General features: G+C 41.1%; 1 protein-coding gene across 6 annotated transcripts in view; it reads right to left on the minus strand.

Moving 5' to 3' along the window:
* LOC101467477 (semaphorin-5B) overlaps positions 1 to 21,581 on the minus strand; it is a 45,850-nt gene extending 24,269 nt beyond the window's left edge. For 2 of the 6 annotated variants that reach the window (XM_076880179.1, XM_076880177.1), the window contains exon 1: positions 10,083 to 10,241. The gene's annotated coding sequence lies outside the window, so the exon portion shown is untranslated. Of the gene's footprint in view, positions 1 to 7,556; positions 7,628 to 10,082; positions 10,242 to 19,612; positions 19,695 to 21,477 lie in introns of those variants that run through there. The other 4 variants (XM_014413939.3, XM_014413940.3, XM_014413943.3 and 1 more) reach the window with 4 other exon arrangements.
* Between the last annotated feature and the right edge of the window lie 1,120 nt (positions 21,582 to 22,701).

Genomic DNA, 22,701 nt, shown 5'->3' on the forward strand with positions numbered 1-22,701 from the left:
TCACCATGAGAGCACGTGAAATGCCTGAATCTAGCTACACTGTCGCCTGAGGGTTAGGCGGGACTAGAGCACAAATTTGACTCTGAAAATGTCTGAGCTGAGTGATAAATGAGTTTATGGAAAAGGCCATAATGTTCCAACTATGTATTGAAAACTTGAACATCCTCAACACTACAGGGCAGCATATTTCTTGCCCATTCACAGCGGCGTCTTTTTCTTTAACCCTTAAACCAGTTTCAGTGCAGCTGCTACGCACTACAAAGAATGGAGGCGGTGAATGTCTGCCTGTCTACTGCTCACTGGGAGGACTGAATACGTGTGGAGGCAGAGGTTTTTCAGCCTGCTGGGTCTTACATTGCTGCTTAATGAAGCGACAGGAGCAGAGCCTCCACCGCTGGCCTCGCCTTTGTTACGGGGCCACGGTCCTCTCACCGCGCAAAGGCTGGCCAGTGAGAGGCCTAATGTTCTGGGATTTGTCTATTCAGCCCAACGAGGGGGAGCGACAGTGGACGTCAGTCAGATTCTTCGGGGGCAGTAGGAAATGTGTGGACGCAGGCTCTCCCTTGGTGATTAGCGTTAGTTAAAGACAAAGAGCGCATATTCATCATCCTCTGTCTACATGACAAAGTGTGCTAGGACCTCTTTATGGTTTGGTTAAGTTTAGTCAAGTAACACACAAACTCTTTAGACACACTGTGAGCCCAACTATCTGCACTGATGTTTTTCTTGAATGTTTTTAACTGTGCATTAACAAAAGCATTGTGCTCCCTTCTTTGCTTCTGAGAGAAGGTAGTCACCTCTAATATGACCATGAAAGTTCACTTGTCGCCAACGCTATTTCTAAGTACTGCCCCCCAAAGCTGTATGGCTGTGCCTTTATACTTGTCCTTTTCACACATCTTACCCTGTAACAGGGAAATTTGATAAGTTCTTTCCAGAAATACCCTGAAGGTTTTACAGTAAGCTGGTATCCACAACAAAACTTTTAGTACTGTGTAGAATATAAGCTTTACAGTATGATGCTGTCAGCTGGTTGACTTTCATTAGTCTTATTTGAGTATTGCAATCTCCAACATCATTGCTGTGTGTCCAACCGTCTTTGTGAACTATAACAACACATTGCTAATGAAACTTATATTCCTTGCACTGCCAGGTTACAGACTGTTGCTGCACCAACATTTTGACAGCTACAAAAGGTGGCCATACCAAATATTGACTGTACAGATTCCTTCTGTGTCTTATATACTGTAAATGTATACTGTAATATTTAGTAAATCAGGGCACCTCTTCCCCAATTTTCCTGAAAAATATAAAGGAATGAGTAGAAATAAGGGGTGGCTAAAGGCTTTTATTCAATACTGTATCTAAACAAACAAAAAATACTTTTTTTCCTGAAATGTTTCAACATAAGTCATATGAATTTAATATAATCTGAAAAAAAAGGTAGGGCAGATTGCTGCCCCTCCCTGAGCCTGGTTCTGCAGGAGGTTTCCTGTTTAAATGGTAGTTTTCCTTCCCACTGTCGCCAAGTGCTTGCTCATAGGGGGTGCTCTGACTGTTGGTGTTTTTTCTGTATTGTTTCAGGGTCTTTACCTTATAAATATAAAGCGCCTTAAGGAGACTGTTGTGATTTGGCAGTATATAAAAAACATTGGATTAGCTGAATTTAATTGAAATCTGAAGTAAGCAAATGACCGCATCAGTACAGAGGACATATGTTACACATAAAATAAGTAGATGGTCGTGTGATGCTTCTAAATGTGGCTTGAGTGATTCGATGTAATATTATGGACCCGACAGTGGCAGACGGACCTGAGCTACAGTCTTTGAATTTGTTATAGAAAGTTGGAAATAAATTGCTTCAAAAATAAAATCAGAGAGCTGTTTTCCCAGAGACGGAGCGTGTCTGAACATTCATTCACTCGTGTAGCTGGCTGCGATAGAAAAACACCTTAAAGAAATAACAACTTGTGATGGGATTAGAAACACAGAGTCTGCAATTCATGTGACCGGTCCGTGTTTGGACTGTGTGGGGAAAAATAATCACCCGGGAACACAAAGTGAACATGTGACCACCACACTGGAGCAACACGGCCAAGATTTTAAGGCAGGGCCATGTCAGTAAATAAAGCTGAGGACTGGGCCGCCCTGTATCAACACAGCTAAGCATGACAGGTGTATACTCAAACCCCTGCTGCCTGCCAATTTGTCTCTCCTACTTCACTGGTGCCTCTCCATGTGATTCCTCTTTATCTGCCATTGTAATTTACTTTGACATTTATTGCCGCACTTGAGTTGTAGAAGTTTCTTAAGCTAAAAAAAAAAAAAACAGCTTTACTTGGCAAAAAAGGTTAAACTAATTCCCCTTACACATTCACACCAAATGGCACTCAGAGTCAATACAGAGCTTAAATGTGCTTGAACTTTTCCTGCAGTACAGATAGTTTGATTCTTATATTAAAATCTATCATGATATATGCAGGCCACTTTAATCGGTATATCTTGGTTGGAGCCACACTCTTACCACTGTTGGTTCCAGAACAAACTTAATTCTTCACGGCACAGATTCAACAAGGTGCTGGAAACACTCCATATTAACACAGCAGCATCACACAGGTGCTGCTTATTTGTTGGCTGCACGTCCATGATGGGAATCCCCCATTCTACCACATCCAAAAGGTGCTCTACTGGATTGAGAGCTGGTGTGTGTCAGGAGTATGAAGGCCATTGATGTGCAGTGAACTCATTGTCATGTTCAACAGGTGATTTGAGCTTTTGAGGTGCTTCCAGCCATCAGAAGATGGGTACCCTGTGGTCATAAAGTGATGATCAGCAACAATACTCAAACAGGTTGTGGTGGATAAACAGTGCTCGGTTAGAGTGTGCCCATGCACCATTACAGCACTGATAGAAGGATGGATCCATGCTTTCGTTTGTTTGAGTCTACCGTCCAAATGTCAAAGCAGACCAAGCAACATTTTTCCAATCTTCTGTTGTCCAATTCTGGTGAGACCGTGCAAACTGTAGCCTCAGTTTCCTTTTCTTCTGCTGTAGTCTAGATGAGTACCGCAACATTAACAGACAGATACACAACAAAAATCAAATGTCTGGCACAGCAGAAGACCAAGAGCTTGTCCCTCAGAGCAAATCATCACACGTTTGGAAATACTTTGGATTTAGGGCAAGTGATGTTAACTAATAATAAGTTACAGCGTCTGCACGATAATTTATTACAACTGCTTGAAAACGCACCACAAACTGCAGGATTATTAACGCATGAAGGACAAGAGAAACAACGCAATATTTGCAAAAGTGAATCATCCGCCGTGCACTCAGGCGTCCATAAAAGCGAGCCTGTATGCGTGTCTGCATATCCGTCCAGCACACAAAGACCTATTGAAATCATCGAGGCAATCGCATGCTTTTTGGCCAAAGATATGTGTCCACTAAACATGGTGAGTAATGAAGGATCATCGTGGACAAAAGATGTTTTCCCCTCATGCAATTAATTTTCTAAATTGGCAAAACCGACATTGTACACAAACTATCATAATGGTTTGGAAAAAAAATGGAGTGGAAGACTTTATATTTTGCTTCTAGGATGCACTCAATCATCAGTGCAGGTCAAGTAAAAATGGGATTTTGTGAAGGTGTTTTAACTAACTGACTAACCAAGAAGTGCAGCACAATGTAAAAATGAAAGTAGTGCCTTGCTGATTTAATTTCATGTTAAGTTTTAGTAAAGTTAATTGTATTTACATAATTTTGGTATTGTACATCAGCAGGATCGTAGAGGAACATGAATGTGAAAGCAGTGTTTACATAACAGCACAATTAAAACATTTCTGTCATTAAAATGAAAGGATAAATAACTAAACTTAACTGTAATCTTAATATCAATCAGAATAATAGTGATAATCACAATCGCGCAGCTCTAGGTTATTTGAGTTACTGTTGCTTTCCTTTCAGGTTAAAGCAGTCTGGCTACTCTCCTCTGACCTCTGACATCAGCAAGGCATTTTCACCCAGAGACCTCCCACTCATACTCAGAATGACCATGCCATGTTCAGAGTGAAAAATGTTGGAAATAAATTCCTTCTAAATGTGAAGGAGGCTAAATTTCAGACTTTGACTATGCTTTTTTTTTAAGTTTTCCTACTGATAAAGACACCCCTCCCCCCAATTAAGTAAAGTAATTTAACATCAAAGTGTTGTGTTGACAGATTTCTTTCATTTACTGCAACAGGTACTTGTATAAATGCAACCTGTAAGCCATGAGAAGGGGGGGGATCAACAACTTTGCAGAAGTGACCCACACAGGGCATTATTACAAACCTTCAAAAAGAGGCTGTGTCATGTCTTCAGAAGCCAGACAGTTTGTTTTCTTTCGTTGTTGGTTGTTTGAACATGTAAAAATGATCCATCGACTCCTTAGAAAAGTCAGGAAAAGTATAAAAAAAAAAGCTTTTTCCCCCCTGTTCTCCTTCCCCTTACACGCTACAGCTACACAAGTAGAAGCCGCTGACGTTTCTCCCCTGGTTTAACATTTAAGTGGAAATGTGTGTAGTGACACACTGACAAGTGTTTGGACAGAGCAGCAGTGCCTCTGCAGCACTTTGTCACAGTTGTACAAACTTCACACAGCAGAGGCCTTTGTCAAATCCTCCATTTTTCTTTCTGGACTCTTTCCCTGCTGCTTTTTTTTTTCCTTCAAGTTTGTGAGATTTCTTGACAACAACTTTTTTTCTGTCTCTGAGTGTCAACTACTTCTGCTGATGCCAGAGTGATTCACAGTGATGTTCATGCAAAATTTAAGAAACATGGAACTTCCCCCCGCCTCTATTTGAGGAACCATGCAAGCTCACTTTGACTTTTTCCTCTTAGAAGAACTAAACAAGCGTATCCCAGAGAACTTAGGAGGACTCTGATAGAGGCCAAAGAGATGGCCCCTTTATGGAGTGTGGTCCGAGGGCTTGAGTTGACTCTAAGTAAAAAAACAAGGCATGGATGAACCTCTTTTGTGAGCCATGTGACCGGCAGGTTATTAAGCTTTAATACGTCAGCTCGGCAACTGTGAAGGGGCCGTTTCCTTTTCTGTCAGCATGAGTAACCTCTTCCCTCATTTCTTGCAAAACAGCTATTATAGGTAATTATCCATGTCGTGATCTGCCTACAAAAAGACGCACTACAGAAGACCTTGAAACTGCTTTTTAGCACTTCCGCCACACCAGCTACAAACCGAGCACCCGACAACACTGGGTGCGCGTGTTAAGTGTGCTTCATTAAAATCCAGACATGTCCTCTTCACGGAGGAACTCTATGACAGCGAAATTAATAACGAGTAATTATTTCTTCATTCAGAAGCCCTATAATTTGTTCCTGCGTGGCATCAAAAATAAAAGGAGGGAGTCCAGCATCTGACCCTTGTATATCAGCCTCTTGTCTAAACTCTCTCCACCCGAGTTTTTGGACAGCATCCAACTATCATGAAAAGACAGAGTGAACACCAACCCCCCACCCCACTACACCCCACTACAAAAAAAACTGGATTCCAAACTCCAAATTCCTCCTTGAGTAAAAAAAGGAAGAAAAGACAACATCAAAACAACACTGAATCAAATTGCTAAAATTCTCTTTCTGACCGCAGCTCCTGCTCGCCCTCACCTATAAGGAGCACTGATATTGATTACCAATGAAGTCAGTTGATGGAGATTTGTTAGCTGGAGCAAATGGACACTGAGAGGGCACCCAAAGTCCCTCCATCAAAATATTCAGAGAGGACCATTTCCGAGGCAGTGTTCTCAGCTCCTTCCTACCAGGGTGAATGGCCTCTCTGTGCAACCTGCCAACTATCTGCCAATGGCTGCTCTCTTTTACAAGTGAATAGACTGAGTTTAGCCACAGTTAAAAAGACACACTAACGTGCCATGGCTGCGCCACAATGGCCGCCCGGGTAATTTGCCAAACCTAATGATGCCGGTTTGGCCCGGGCGAGAGGAGGTAGAGAGCAGGAATCCTAAAGAGGCACACAGCTGCACTGATCCCTCTCTTCCTATCTCTCTCCTCGCTCCTCCCCGTCTCCCTCCGTCCTCTTATCATGATCTCCATTTCTTTCGCTTTGCTTTTTTGCCAGATGACACGACTGGGATGTATAACCAAACACGTACAGCTGCAATCACTCTCTGTCAATACCCGCTGCCCCACTTGAAGGGAGCCGCTCTGTCAGTAGACATGATTGAAGATTACTGGTTGGACAGCTCATTCCCTGTAACATGAATTTCAATGTGAAGCCAGGGTGATGGAAAAATCACAAAAAACAAACATCCAATGGCCTTAGCTACGCTTGAACGGTACCACAACAACAATTTATTTAACATTTTTATGCATCAAACTTTTAGTTTTATCCATTAAGCAGTTGTTGAAGAGTTGTGGTGTCACTGATCAAGATGTTTATATCAATAATTGGTTAATTTACAGCCTATAGCTACTTTAATGCCAACCCTAATGTCATCTGCTCTATCAACAGATGTATTTTTACTTACTTAGCTCTGAATGGCAAAAACGTTAGTAACAGTTCATGTAGTATGCATGACTGCTAATGATTATCTCAGAGTGGATGATGCAGAGACGGAGCTGCGCTCTAATGCTTGCATTGATCTAAAAATTTTAAAAGACAGTAGTTGTGTTTCACTTCAAGGCAAGACTGATAATCAATATTTAAGGAGCTGTGCAGAAGCTACAAACACTCTTGATATGGAGGAGATGGTTTACAAAGGTGCCAAACTGTGCCATGAGTGCTAACCACCGCGCAACTGGGGTATTCAGCTGCATGTTAAGTCAATTTGTGATTCTAAATTACATCTAGGCTTGAATGTGGGCGTCTTTGTTAGGCCTGTGACAAAGTGGTGAGCTGGCCAGGGTGTACCCTGCCTCTTGCTCTGTGACCTCTGGGACACCCTGAATTTGGAAGGCAGAAGATGGATGCATTCAACAAAAGTCCTCCCATAAAGAACAGAAATACATTAATTCACATGTTATAAGAGCGCAGACAACGCCGATGTGTTAAATTGTACACATCCTTTATGAGTGTTTTAACATTTGGTATTAAAGAGTCTTAGCGCTTGTTTACATTTGTATTGACCACTGTCCACTTTTGATCTGATCCGCCAAGATGAACTTTAAACTCAAGTGCTAACACGGTTTAGATTACAAAGTGCAGCTGCCAAAACAAATCATAGAGATCAATCCACACCTCTCTAATCTGTATTAAGAGTTCCTTCACATACTGAACAGTATGTGAAGGAACAAAGAGCAGTATTCAGGCATAGAAAAAATTCAGAAAGAATTTCAGAAAGAACATTTTTTGGTGAACTTCCAGCACTGAAAACCAATCTTGCCCAACAGGTCTACCAGGACTGAAGCAGACTGCTGGTCACAGAGCTATAGTTGTTGTTATTATACTATTTCTGGCCTGGTTGGAGGAGATTTGTACAGTACTGGTAGTAGTAGTAGGAATTGTAGACACCATGGCCATAAGTCTCCAAAAGTTGACTTACGTGAAAAGGGAAAGACCATCTCTGAATCGAGGACGGGCCTAAGGGTACATCTTTCGCCATCTTACAATGCTGTGATTGTAGCCATTCCCCAACTATCTGTGAATGGTGCTCATGGCCATTGATCAGTGGTCTTTGATCAGTGGTTGTTGATCAATGGTCATGACGATTTGCATAATCAAGATTAAGGAACTGACCTCCCAGGCCATTGTTCTTTCAGTGGGCTGATTTCAGTCATTATGCAAACGTACTGTTTATAAGATTGGGGAAACCTGCAGTCAGCTGAGACTGAAGAAGTCACCTGGATGAGTGACGAAAACGCTACGTCCGGATGAACAGAATCAACTTTTGGAGATTTACTTTCCTGGATGATTGAGAATGCATCAAGACATGGCCATAAGTGCAGTCAAAACAAACTACTGTCAGACTCTTCCAAGCAATGCCTAGTGATTTGACTGGTAGACGACAGATGGTGCACAACGATATGTTGGCAAACTAATAAAAATCCCAATCCACTCAAATTTTTCCCCAAAAAAATTCTTATTCATGCTGTCACGAAATACCAAAGGACAGCCAGCCTTTATGGTCAAAAGATGTAAAATAACGAAATTAATTTTATGTCTTGAATGAATGGGCCGATATTAGCCAACAAATGAAATGAAATTTAAAAAGTAAAGAAGAGATATAAGAAACTTTAACCATATTATGAGGATTGATGTTGCATAGTTTGTCCACCAGAGGGCACTCTGAGAACTACCCTGTTGGTAACACACGTGATTGGAACGCCACAAACACAATAACCAGATCATCTGACCAGAGTTGGGCAGAGTGTAACGCTTGAGTAGCTCAACTCTATGTCAGTCAAAAGCTGATTGGTTGACAAGCCAAAGGAGTGACAGGAGAAGCGTGAAAAAACATCAAAGACGGGTTTGACTTTGTTCGTTATAACCTTGCTCTTCTCCATGGCTGATCAATGGTACAACAACAGCACAAGCAAGAGTAGCCCTTGTTGTACCACAAACTTGGGACACTGCCTCCATCTGAGAAGAGACGATCTCTGCAGGTAGACGGGCAGCCTGTAACTCCCTACAGTCTGCAGAGAGACATGCTGAACTCCTAAACGAGTAAATAAATAACTACACAATAATTTTAGGGAAATCTGTTTGTGTTTCATGTGACCTACAGAATTGCCTGTTATATCTGACTTTTAAATCACCAACTTCTGATATTGGTCCTAAAAGCCCTATATTGTCAAGGCTACTGTGTTCTACATATAAGCCCTTTACTAATAATAATAAAGCACTTTACAATGCCACTATTCATTCACTCTCACATTCATACACTGGTGGAGGCAGCTACAGTTGTAGCCACAGCTGCCCTGGGGCAGACTGACAGAAGCGAGGCTGCCATATCGCGCCATCGGCCCCTCTGGCCAACACCAGTAGGCGGTAGGTGAAGTGTCTTGCCCAAGAACACAACGGCCGAGACTGTCCGAATGGGCAACCTTCCGATTATCAGCTTTAATTTCATTCATAGTAACTGATTAAAATGACTCGTAAATGTCTTACTCCCCAAAACTGTGCACGGCAAATACAAACTGAGTTAATATTATCATTCCAAATATGATTGTCTTGGGTTTTGAATTTCTTGGGTGGCTGACAGTCTGAGCATTTTAATTACTAATCCACTGCACATAACCGATGCTGCTGTCATGAAAAATCTCATAAGACCTGGTCCTTATAACCCACCAGAAAAAATTATCATGGCTACTATTTTCCACCAACGACTAATTTCCATAAATCATGCTCATAGTGTAAAAACACCCCGAAGACATTAATCAGCAAACTGTTGGTGCTGTGATTAACTAGATTACAGCATGATGTCAGTAATTAATTGAAGAGTAAAAGGCGACTCTTTGCAATTTTAAAAATAGAAATAAATAAGCATGCTGCTCTGTGGGAAAACATCAAACAGGAACATTACACTTGCACACGTGCAACATGTGGCTTTTGCTTCAGAAAGGCTTCATTACTGAAGTGGGGAAAAAAAAAACCCCACGCACACATTCAGACATAATAACCCAGACTAGGAGTATTGATCCAGGGCTGGGAGTTTCCTCTGTCTCCCATGCTTCTCTCCACCCCATTCCTCTGTCAGTTTTAGCACTTATGCTTTAACCAGAACAAAGGAAACATCCACTACACGTTACACAAACACATCCCCACATGTAGTCTCCAAAGTCACAGCTAGGGTGATGTACGCTGAAGACGAGCGAGGGGGAAAAAGAGGAGGGGTAGGTGAAGGGTCATATTATAGATGATTAGAGAAGAAATGAGCCTGCAGTGACACGAAAACTGACAGGCAGGCAGAAGGAAAAAAACAGGCAGAAAAAAGTAGACACAAAGACAGAATGGACAGGACAACACAAAAGAATAAGCAGTTGCACTGATGCAGCCAATCTCCGCATGGGATATGTGAAAGCAACGCACACACGCCGCACAAATATCACACAGAAGAAAATAAACTTACTAGTTCACCATCAGCACCAGACAGATTCGGCAGATGAACGAGCGTGGCACAGATCCCGGCGCTTCACATGGTGGGAGAGAGCGAGACAGAGAGACAGAGAGAGAGAGAGAGAAAGGAAGGTATGAAAAACAAGAGAGGGAGAACTTGTTACACATCGGCACACAGTGGCACGCTGACCAGAGAGTGTGCAGGGAGGTGAGGGGAGGTAAAGGGGTGTGTGAGTGTGTGTGTGTGTTTGTGATGGGGAAAATAAGGGAGGGGGGCAAAGAATTTCTATCTGTGCAGAGCAAACTGTTAACTCAATAGACAGAGATGTTCTGCCCCGTGTGAGATCCAGTTTTAGATTCTGTTAAAGAATTAGGTCACAGTATGGCGGGAGCCAGCTTGAGCGTTTGAATTAGTTGTGGTTTGTTACAAGCTCAGTATTGCTGTGCTTTTGCACTGCATTTAAGACTGATGACTTATCGACATGTCCTGTTATTCACTTATAGTCACCTCAGACTGATGCACTGATGAAGAGTAGCTGATTAGCAGGCAAAGTAACTGCTGACCGACACCTTTTTATGAGTCCTAAAGAATAATCAGAGCTAGCATCATGAGCATAGAGTGTATATAAAATATAGACATCATCACTGTGGTGTCACCTGTTGATTAACAACAGCGGGGAGTGTTTAAGCTTTTTGAAGCTGACTGTGAAAATGAAAACGCCGCTTGATTTGCGATGGGCACGTCGTTAGCCAATGAGCATGCCCGGGATAAACCTCCTTTCTGGCTCTAGTAATAACCATAATTTACAAAATGTACTTGATGTTTTGTTCAGCAGTGGACCAACCAGAAACACTGTCCTCTGGTTTTAAGGCAGATTCCACTTTGGCTTCACTTTTCAGACTTGGAAGCTACGTGCATGTTTTATTCAGTCTATAATCTCAAGCTAAAGCAAATGGCATTTAAGGGGACACCTTTAATCTTGAGCTAAAGGGGCTGGCTTTGGATCAAAGCAGCCATACGCCAAATCAATCGATCATCTTATCACACAAGCACAAATAACTCAAAAGCTGGTGAAAATCATGATTCCCAGTTAGTATTGGAAAAATACATTAAAAGGACAAAACAAGCAATGAGAAAGCTGTGCGTGAGCCCACCATCGTGATCAATAGTAAATGGACTGGTACTTACAAAGCTCTTCTTTCCTTTAACTGAGCACTCAAAGCCCTTTTGAGCACTTAAAACACTAGGAGTGCTCAAGAGATAAGTTGCACTTCTCTCCTTTGCCCTCTTTCATGTGTGCTCAGTGGAGCAGAGGAGATACACGTGGTGAAACAGCGAGCAGAGGAGAGCAGCAAAACATAAGCACGGAAATCAGATGAAAAAGCTGCACATAAAGGGTGAGCAGGTAACCAAGTGCTCAATTTCCAGACGGCAGCAACCTAGGTTCCAATCTAACCTGTGGAGCTTTGCCCTGCCACTTTCTTCACTTTCCTGTCTGTCGCTACTATCATTATCAAATAAAGGCAATTGACAAAAAACAATATAAAAAAAGGATTGTGTACTGAATTATTTGTTTTTTTTGGTGGAGGTGGAGGGGTGGTTTAACATTTAACTTTCGCTTTCTCTTTCACACTCTTATAACCATGAGAAAGGCCACCACAGGGAGGGACTAACACGTCCCTGGTACTACCAAAACGCTAACAGCGAAGCTTGAGTTACAAGACAGATGGAGTGAGACTTCCAGTGACCACACCCGTAACTCAGTTATGAAGGTGGATAAGTTATTTAAAAAATGCCCTTTTATTGCTGTAAATTTGAGCATTTTAACATGGTTTGAAAGCACCTTAAACACGCACCAAGTGTTGCTGGGTTTGCTATATTATATAGTGTGGCAAAAACAATCAGCAGCAGATAGATAATGGATGATAGGAAAATGTCACTTCTATCTGAGAAGCATTCTGAAGTAAAAGAAAATGTTGTGTTTATGGCAAAACCTTTAACATTAGTGCTAAGAATTAAAACACAGTGATGCACGAACTCTCAAACTAACTATTTACGCTTTAATCAGCAGGCACAAAGGCAGACAAAAAAGAGGTTAAGTGCTCTCAGCTACATCTGAAATCATCTGGATACTAAAGTAAGACTTGGTGTTGGTTGAACACAGCTGCAGTAGCACCGATGTGTAAATGAATCAGGAGACAGAGTCAACACCAAATTCCATTAGTTCAGACAAACATTTCGTTTGCCTAAACAAAGAAATTCAGACTTCCCTCTTGAGAGACCCGATGCCCAGCAGAAAACTGTGATAACATCCGCTAATAAATTTAACTGACTGTGACCCATTAAGGGCAAAAAAGTTCAAACACAAGCACGAGTACTTTTACAACTGAATACGAATACTTTAAATACCCTAAAGAAACTAGCTGTGGATTTTTGTGTTAGCTGTAGAATAATTAGAGATCATGTCAGAAAACATGAGTCTAACTCTTTAACTCTTGATGCAGTGAATAAATTTAATATTGACAGCTGTGAGCCAGCCTGGTTTTCCCATCAGGCTTTACAGAAACTTCATCCAGTGGATGTTAGAGGCGGGTGGATCAATCCAAATATTGATAGTCGATACTAGAGCAGGGCGATATGACCAAAAATATTTATCACGATATACATTTGAAAATTTGCGATAACGATATAACTGACGATATAATTGACACTAGACAAAATACTTTACAACTCCACAAGTTTATTAGTGCAAAAAACCCCATCAATGTATTTTCACTTAAACAAGCAGCTGTTTTTTATGTGCATTAAAGTTATATAAAAACGTAACAGTGCAAATTCCTTGCTGACAGTTTAACCAAAAGTCATTTCCAGTGGAAATTGGCCGACATATCCTCAGCATAACCATGTATAATATCCACTAAACTTAAAAAGAGGTTATACACACACAATACGGTAATATTATGTTGAAGCACAGTACGTATCACTCCGCGAGGCGCCTGCCTACGGTAGCCGTAATGCTCCAACAATCCATCAAGCGGTGCGGCTTCGTAGCTCAGCAAAGTCGTACTAAAACATTTGACAGATTTTCGAGCGCCGTGTACATAAAATTGTTTCGAGGTCAGTAAACACAACCAGAATTCATACATAAGGCACACAGGATTATAGAAAGCAGTATCTTTACAGTATCATTAGACTTTTATTTTCTATTTACAACCACTGTCAATTTTCAGAAAAATCAAAGGATTGATTTTAAGTGTGCCGTATTTTCCAAAAAACATGGTAATAACAACGGCCCGCTAGCATGCTCTACCAAAAATAGTGCTTTGTTGTGTATCTGACGGACGAAAGCCAAACTGAAGTTGCAGCATTTTTACAAACCAATTCTGGTTCATCCGTTTCATTTAACGATCCGCTTTCGCTCTTCTCATTCTGCGTCACCGCCATGTGCGTATGTAAACACAGGCCCTGCGCATGCACGTTTTACCCATATTCTATCGCGATATTTCATTTTCTTATCGTTGCCCAAAATTACACCGGTATTAGCGTGAATGGTATGATATAGCCCAGCCCTAGTCGATACCACTGGTATCTTGTTGTCACTGGTATCAGATTGATACCAGTGCGATTAGATTGATGCTTATCATACCCTGAACACACTCTGTGAAAAATATCTGAACTTTTTTTTTAGTTACTTGTTAGTTAGACAGTAACTTGGTATCAGATCAATACCAGAGTATCACTAGTGGATACCTGGTAATTACACATGCCTTTGGCAGATCAAATGAACATGGAAGTAAGCAATGAGGGGTCGGAGGAATGTCCGGAGAGTAGGGCTGGGCCATATTATACCTTTCACGGTAATACCGGTATAATGTTAGGCAACGATAAGAAAATGAAATATCATGCTAGAATATGGGTAAAACATGCATGCGCAGTGCCTTTGTTTTCATACGCTTATATGCACATGGCGAACAGGCATGGCGGCGACGGAGAATGAGAAGGGCGAAAGCGGATTGTCGAATGAATCAGATGAACCAAAATTGGTTTGTAAAAATGCTGCAACTTCAGTGGTTTGGAACTGGTTTGGTTTTCATCCGTCAGACACCCACCAAAGCAAAAAATTTTGTAGAACATGGAAGCGGTCCATGGGGGCAAAGGGAGGAAACACCACAAACCTATTTCATCATTCGAACCAGAAGCACTTGTTGGAGTACAGCAAAGCTGTTTCAGCACGTGAAGAAACGTCCGCTTCAACTAGCACGGTGGTGAGACCAAAGAAGCTGACTCAACAAACAATTGGCGTAGCTTTAAATAGCTGCACGCTAGGACTGGGCAATATATCGAGTTTTTAAATATATAGACACAGTTTTATACGAGATATGAGATGTGACAATATCGTTTATATATCGATGTAGTCTACGTTACGTTATAACTATACTTGTGGAGCCGCAAGTTTTCCTCTCTTTCGTCCACTGTGTCTCTACGCAACGTTACTCTGCCTCGCCTCTCTCCTTCACTGAACACAGCTCCTCCGCCCCCATCGCTTCACCTGCAGGCAACGACAAGATGGACACGGCAGCTATCACAGAGGAGCTGGTCGGTAAAAAGAAAACATTTGGAGATTACTATTTTAGTGCTGTCAGCGTGACGTTAACGCCATAACTACATTAACGGGGCAAATATCTGTTAACGAGTTACCGCGCATCGCCCCGTGCATGAGGCTGAACGGCGTCAACGTGTTAACAAGCTAACCGGGCTAACGCGTTGACACCTAAAATCCTTTCATTTTCTCAAAATGTCGACAGTGTGCCTTATGTATGAATTCTTGTTGTGCTTACTGACCGCAAACCGATTTTATGTGGTACACAGTGCTCAGAAACCTTTCAAAAAGTGTTTTGGTACGACTTTGGTAAGCTACGAAAGCTGCACTGCTTAAAGGACTGTTGGAGCATTATAGCTACCAAGGAGCCTCGCGGAGTGATACGTACTCTGCTTCAACGTAATATTACCTTACTGTGTGTATAAGGACCATAAATGGCATCTGTTCAGAGACACGGTTACAAAGAGGATTTCAAACTCCAGGCTGTCAGTCACGCAGTAGAACCTGGGAACAGAGCAGCTGCTTGTTATTATGCTCAGCGTCTGTTAGTTTACATTTTGACTGCACAATTGTGAGCTCTTTGTTATGCACAAAAACAACATTGTTTTATTTTATTTATGGAGCATTATTATTTAATAAATGCTGATCATTTATTTCTGAGTAATTTTTTCTTGTACATCTATGCTGTATGTTAATAAAAGTGCCTGTGTGAGATTTGGGACACAGTGTGACTAAGAACTCTCTTTTTGTTCTTACTTTATGGCTTTAAAAAATATCGAGATATATATCGTATATCGCCATCCAGCTAAAGAATATCGAGATATGAATTTTGGGTCATATCGCCCAGTCCTACTGCATCTCTAATGACAAAAGTAGTAAACGCTGGGAGGAACTAACTAATGCAGTGATGCATTGTTTAGCCAGGGATATGATGCTCATTCAGCATGTGGAAAGAGAAGTCAATTGTATCGTCAGTTATCTTGTTATCACAAATTTTTAAATATATATCATGATAAATATTTTTGGCCATATTGCCCTGCCCTACCGGAGAGTATACATAACTGTTCACTTAATACGAGATACAGGCTTATACCATTTATTACATTACCATAGACCACAGGTGTTGAACTCCAGCCTCGAGGGCCAGTGTCCTGCAGGTTTTAGATGTGTCCTTGATCCATCACAGCTGATTTAAATGGCTAAATTACCTCCTCAACATGTCTTGAAGTTCTCCAGAGGGCTGGTAATTAACTAATCATGTGATTCAGGTGTGTTGACCCAGGGTGAGATCTAAAACCTGCAGGACACCGGCCCTCGAGGCCTGGAGTTCGACACCCCTGCCATAGACTATCAGCTACACACTCTCTCCCCTGATATTCCACCTGTCTGTCATCAATGCAAATCCACCACTGGTAATTTGACTTATTCTTTCTGGTCATGTAGTTATTGGAAGAGCATTTTTACTGTTACTCTGAAGCATTTGGAAAGAGCTGGGAACCAGACGCATTTACAGCTATCCTTGGGGTGACCAGTGATTTGACGTGTGTTAATAAGTATGAACAGATTGCAATCCACTTTGGAATGGCAATTGCAAGAAAGTTAATAGTACGACAGTCGGGTGGGAAAAAAAAGACTCTGCACTCACATTTGAGCTTTGGATGGGAAGAATTGTAAATATGTTGCAACTAGAGAGACTGAGGCTTCTCGGTGATATGAGACTCAATATATTTGAGAGATCCCGGCATTTTAATGGCATTTTTGAATGGGGAAAATCATTATGCTGCGTGTGTGTGTGTATTTGCTTGTGTCTTTACTGGGAAATACTCAAAGAAATAAAAAGAGGTAAGGGTATTTGTTTGAATAAAAATGCAGAAATCTACATCCAGTGCAGGAAATAAGATATACATTTTCCAATTCAACACGCGGCGTCTTTAAATTACAACCTTAGAAATGGCAATGCAGTCCAATCTTTCTGTTGTATTAATTTACATCTAATATCTTTGATGTTCCACTCTCCACCGCTGTGTGCTTTATGATCTTTGCCCGTCCAGGTTCCTTCAAACTTAGAAGCATAATCACATTCTTTCTGTCATTCCTGAAAGGTTTTTTGCTTCCTTATACATGTGTGATATTTGCTTAAGCAAGCGAACACAGCTGCTGGCATGCTATGGACAGCTTGCACCGTGCTGCCACTGACCACTGCTGAGTACAGGAAAGGCCGAAACTCACCCACCATAAAAATTCTGGGCATATCTAAGTGCATCATGAAATTTAAGGACTAATAAATGGAATGCAAAAAGGCATAAATGATCGCAAATACTGTTTCTGTCGTTAAAATGATAAATACAGAAATCTTCTGGCTGTAATGAGCCTGATCAGCGGGCTGTATGACGGACTAAGATCAAATAGCTCTCCTATGGATGCACACCATCATATCTGTCAAGCCAGCAAGCAGGAAATATGACAGCTCCTCACACTGTTGACAGAAACAGCAGCCAGGCGCGGCTGTACAAGTGGCTGCCAATCTGATAAGGCGAAGGGGTGACCTCCTGTTCAGAAATTAATGGCACCGATAAATCAAACACACTGAAAAACGACAGGCTCGTTTAGCTTCTCGTGGGCCCGGCGGAGCCTAAGAGACAAATAACACTGTCCAGTCTCATCCCCAACTTTAACAGGGCAGGATATTCATCTCTCCCAGCCTCAGTCTCACCACAGCGGAGAACCAAACCCCCCACCACTACCACCACCACCACCACCCCACCCCCTGAGAGGATGAATGGCTCGCTCCTGTGCAAACTTCAGGATGACCTCCTCCGGCTGTGTTTGTGCTGCCCCTCCTGTCAGCGCTGAGGCTGAAAGATTGCAGGCACGGTGAGGCGGCAGGGGAGCCCTCAGCGCAAGCCGAAGCAGCACCGGTGAAAAACAACCAGCTCGGAACATTATAGAGTAATGATAATATATATCATGATAAATATTTTTGGCCATATTGCCCTGCCCTACCGGAGAGTATACATAACTGTTCACTTAATACGAGATACAGGCTTATACAATTTATTACATTACCATAGACCACAGGTGTTGAACTCCAGCCTCGAGGGCCAGTGTCCTGCAGGTTTTAGATGTGTCCTTGATCCAACACAGCTGATTCAAACGGCTAAATTACCTCCTCAACATGTCTTGAAGTTCTCCAGAGACCTGGGAATGAACTAATGATTTGATTCAGGTATGTGAACACAGGGTGATATCTAAAACATGCAGGACACCGGCACTTGAGGCCAGGAGTTGCCTACCCCTGCCCTAGATGCATCCATCTGAGTGTGTGTGTGTGTGTGTGTGTGTGTGTGTGTGTGTGTGTGTGTGTGTGCGTGTGCGTGTGTGCGTGTGTGAATGTTCGATAAAAGCTTGGGTGAATGAGACTTTGAATGCTCAAACTGAGTAGGATATAAGTGCCACTCTGTTTACTGTTGGATAAATATGCGCTCATAAGTTTAGAAGTACTTTATTTATCCCATATTTGGAAATTCTGGCATCATCATGTCAAAATATTTCTGACGTCCCCTTTTAGAGGCGTCATCTGCGCTTGTGAAGTCAAGAAAAATGGTTCGATAACAAAATAAAAAACCAATTTTTTCCATGTTTTTGTGTCTTTAATCTCAGAATATTTTCAGATTCTCTTCTTACAAATTGATTTTGTATTATTTGCTCATATTTTAACTTCATAATATTAGACAATATTACATTTTTGCACCACATTAATATCAGGGCAGCTCCAGGACTTTTTTTCTTTGTGAATTTGCGAAGTTAATCTCAGAAAATGTAAGTTTTTGTTTAAATATTACACAACTTTTTTAAACTTGTGTTTCTGAATCAATTTGCTTTTATGCACTCGTTATCCACTCCTGTGTTTATGTGACTTGTGGCACTTGTAGATGAACTCTTGGAAATTAGATCTTGGCGTTGGTTACATTTAGTAAAATCAACTTCAGCAGCTCAGGCTTGAACTAGCAAACTTATTTTCCAGTCATGCACACTGACATCTGTCCCGCAGCTTGTCTGAGGTATTAGAAAGCATTATTTTCAGTGTCAATTAAACTGCGAGTTATGTTCAAAATCAACTTATTGACCATTTTGTTGATAAGAAATCTATCACGGAGCAAAACTAAATTTGCCTATGATCACATTTCCTCCAAACTTATTAGCAAATATTATTACTGAACATCACAATATCAACACTCTAATATTGTCACAATCAATTAATCCAAACACACCAGCCAATCCCCAATGGGCTCCATTAATCACAGACCAGCTGCAGAGGAGGGCTACAGTGGTAGCCCAACAACTCTTAACCCCCAAAACCAGCGCCACCACCACCCACGTCACCGCCTTCAATGGACTCCTTGTGCAGCACATAGGGCTCCACTGTGAAGCACGTCTGCGTGTCACAAAGAAATATTGATGTTAAACACTTCAAACATTCAGTTCGTTCCGCTTTAAACACTGGCTGTGTTGATTTTCGAAAACCCTGCAGTCACTGAGGTTTACCTTTCTACTGGAGCTATAAAAAAAAGACTCACACACACAAGAAGAAACAGGGGCTAGGTCCAGTTTAGAGGTTAGAGAAGAAGCCCACAGACACTTACGGTGAGTCACTGAGCAACATTCTGGGAAATTTGCTAAAATCAGATCTCAAACATGTAGATTTGCATAAGTCATGTTTGGGTCCAACCTATAGCATGCAGCTGGTCTTGTTCTGTCAAAACTAGAGTCTGGCAGCTTTTAAAATATCATGTTTACTCTTCATATCTTGTTTATTTACTTGTGCAGAAATAGAAATGCAAAAATGAGAGATGGTTTTAGCAGCTGCAAACTTTTTTTTTGCTGTTTATCGGGTAAACTTCGGGAGGGTAAGCATCTCGCACAGCGGCACGAAATCTCTTACCAAAATTCACATGCCATCCGAAGGTCGCTGCTTTTCATTTCCAGAAAGCTTTCTGCTCTTCCTCATAATTACCACCATTGTCCTACAATGCAAGGCACAAAATGCAGAGATTTGTACCAAGGTTATTTAAATAAATAAAGGTTAGGCACACAGACACAGTCTCAGTCTGTCCATCAGGGCCTCGGGAATAAACTTGCTCATTTGCTCTTTTTCCACTCCAGCCCAACCTCATGACACTGTGGAGGTCTGTGGGTAACACATTCAGGAATCCAGTTTAATGACTGAATGCCACTTCCATTTCAGGGGTTATACATTAGCAGCAGAAGGGCTGTTGCATATAGTCAGGGCTCTGAGAAGCCCTGTCTCTATTTAGTGCTGAGGCAGAAAGAAAAATTAATTGCAACTAAAACTGTTATTTATTTGAGTATTATATAGGAATAAACACATTTAATACTTCCTGCACAGTCTAACTGTAAAGCTTGTCATAGATTTGACATGTTTGACTCCACTGCCTGCTGTCAGTCACACATTTAACCGAGGAATAATCATAATAATGATAGCAGCACGTTCATGTTTACCAGTTAAAGTATGGTAAACTTAGAGTCTGAACAGTCTGTCTGAAGGAAATATCTGTTAAGTTCTCGGCCTTTTTTCCTTCTTCTATCACATGGATCTCTTCAATTCAGTTCAATTCAGTTTTATTCATAGCTCCAAATCACAACAACAGTTGCCTCAACGTGCTTTGTATTGTAAGGTAAAGACCCTACAATAATACAGAGAAAACCCCAACAATCAGACAACCCCCTAGGAGCAAACGCTTGGTGACAGTGGGAAGCAAAAACTCCCTTTTAACAGGAAGAAACCATTGGCAGAATCAGGCACATGAACAAGTTTTTCAGCATCACTCTGAAACAGAAGTTTTAGAGATATTGTGCAAATTTTTTAAAAAAAAGCAGTCCTATAACCTGACCTTATAACAATAACAATACAATAACCACCTTGTGTTTCTGCCCCATCTTCAATGACAGCAACAACAACAACAACAGCAATAGTGCAGGGAAGACGGAAGTCATGGTGTGCTCTCCGCCCAAGACGGTGCTACAAAAGTTGTTTTAATGTATCTTTGCAGTGGTTTGCAGTTGTCTGCAGTTTGTTTGGCGGGTACTTTTGCACAAATCAACTACTTTCAGAAAGCTGGATACACTCTGAAGCAAAACCCATTTGTCAGTGTCCTAAAAGGAAAATATTCACTCACTATATCACCTACAGGCACCAGGTTCACAGTCCGAGGTGTATACTGACTGAACACCTGGAGGAAAATTACGGGCTGATGTGAAGCCAATCCATCATGTTATCCACTTGCAGTACAGTCACTGTAGCTTTACCGTTGCACATCAGTCCACCAGGAATGTAGTCTACTTCTAAAGTTTGGTTAACCGGTTACAAATAAATCCTGCACCGACGACACTGTCTAATTTTACTAATCTTTCTAAAGATATTAAAATGCATTCACAGCACGTGATGCAGTGTTAAGAAGTTCTGACTTACAGAACAAATAATTTCATCAAACTGTCAACTTCAAAGCTTTAGTACTTAATGCTTCCAACATGTGATTTAAATAAGAAAATATTAGAGCCGAATTTGAGGGGGAACTCCAACTAAAGGATACTTCAGGGTTTTAAACTGAAATATGCTTTCCAGCTTTCCAGGCAATACAAATTTTACATTTGTAAATGGAGTTCGGCGCTAATTCGTTCAACGCATTAACCACAGACGGGCTGATGAATTCCACGAGCTTGTCTATGAAATAAAGTTTAAAAATGGAACAAAAAAAGAAAACAATGTTAATGGAAGCGCGAGCTTACCTCTCACCTTTGGGTCATCACAGGATTCACGGTGAGGGGAGTTATGCGGGCTCAGAGACAGATGCAGGACTCGCTGCAGACCCGCCGTCCACAGCTGTGCACTCTGCTGCAGCCCTGTGATGGCAGGGCGAGGCAGGCTCAGACCACTAGGGGCGCTGTGTGATAAACTGAGTGGTTTCTACGTTTAATACCGCAATAAGTGTGATTTGACAGGCGTCTTTATGCATGACGGAAAACAAAAAGAGAAAGAAAACAAGAAGTTATGTTGCTTTTTTGTTTTTTATAAAAGTCAGTCTCAGGCCCGTATTGAGTCATTATGACTTCCCAGAGCCGATAGCCAGTGTGAGTCTGTGACACTGTATTGCAGAACATTTTCTCCAGTAAGACAAACCTCGCTTTTTAAAGAAACTTTAAAAACTTTACAAAAAAAGTGGATCCACTTAGTCAGGAAGGTTGTGCTAAAATTAGTCTTGGCTATGGATTGTCCAAGGGTTGCCTTCTCTTTCTTGATAGAAGGCATGTGCCACTTATTACTGGCACATGGATGAGCTCATTGAGAAAAAGAAAAATACAATCAAGAAACCACTGAGCAAAGCTTGGCTGCCACCTAGCGGGAGAACATTACGCAATCCCACTGCAAAACATTAACCTAATCATGTACTCTATGTAAACAATGACTGTATCTAAAGCACTGCAGTTTGCATTTCAGATAAGTTATGAATATTTCCAAAAGCCTCAAACACGTTTTTCAATTAAAATAATCAATTACGACCTCTGTGTATTTTATTTTTATTTAATTTTATATATATATGTATGTACATGCACACACGTAGATATACGTATATACTATACATATTCAGTAATGTGCATACACTTTATATTTGTACATATATTTATTGTTATAATCCTCAGATTTACCCATTCTTATATTTTGTTTGTTCTTACGTTATTGTATTGTATTTTGCACGCCTCTGTTGCTTGTGAAGCTTGTACACAAGAATTTCACTCACATGTGCTGTACCAGTGTACCTGCACATGTGATGTGACAATAAAAGTGATTTGATTTGATTTGAAAACATAAACACATAAAAACTCAGTCAGAAATAGAACAAGTTCAACATATAATACAGTTAATGTAAGATTAAAAAAATGAGACAATTTACCTTGCAATCTGTATTCAGGTGTTTCTTCTATATACTCTATAAATATAAAAATGCAATTTTC

This window comes from Maylandia zebra, linkage group LG23 (assembly GCF_041146795.1).
Source record: "Maylandia zebra isolate NMK-2024a linkage group LG23, Mzebra_GT3a, whole genome shotgun sequence".
Classification (NCBI taxonomy): Eukaryota; Metazoa; Chordata; class Actinopteri; order Cichliformes; family Cichlidae; genus Maylandia; species Maylandia zebra.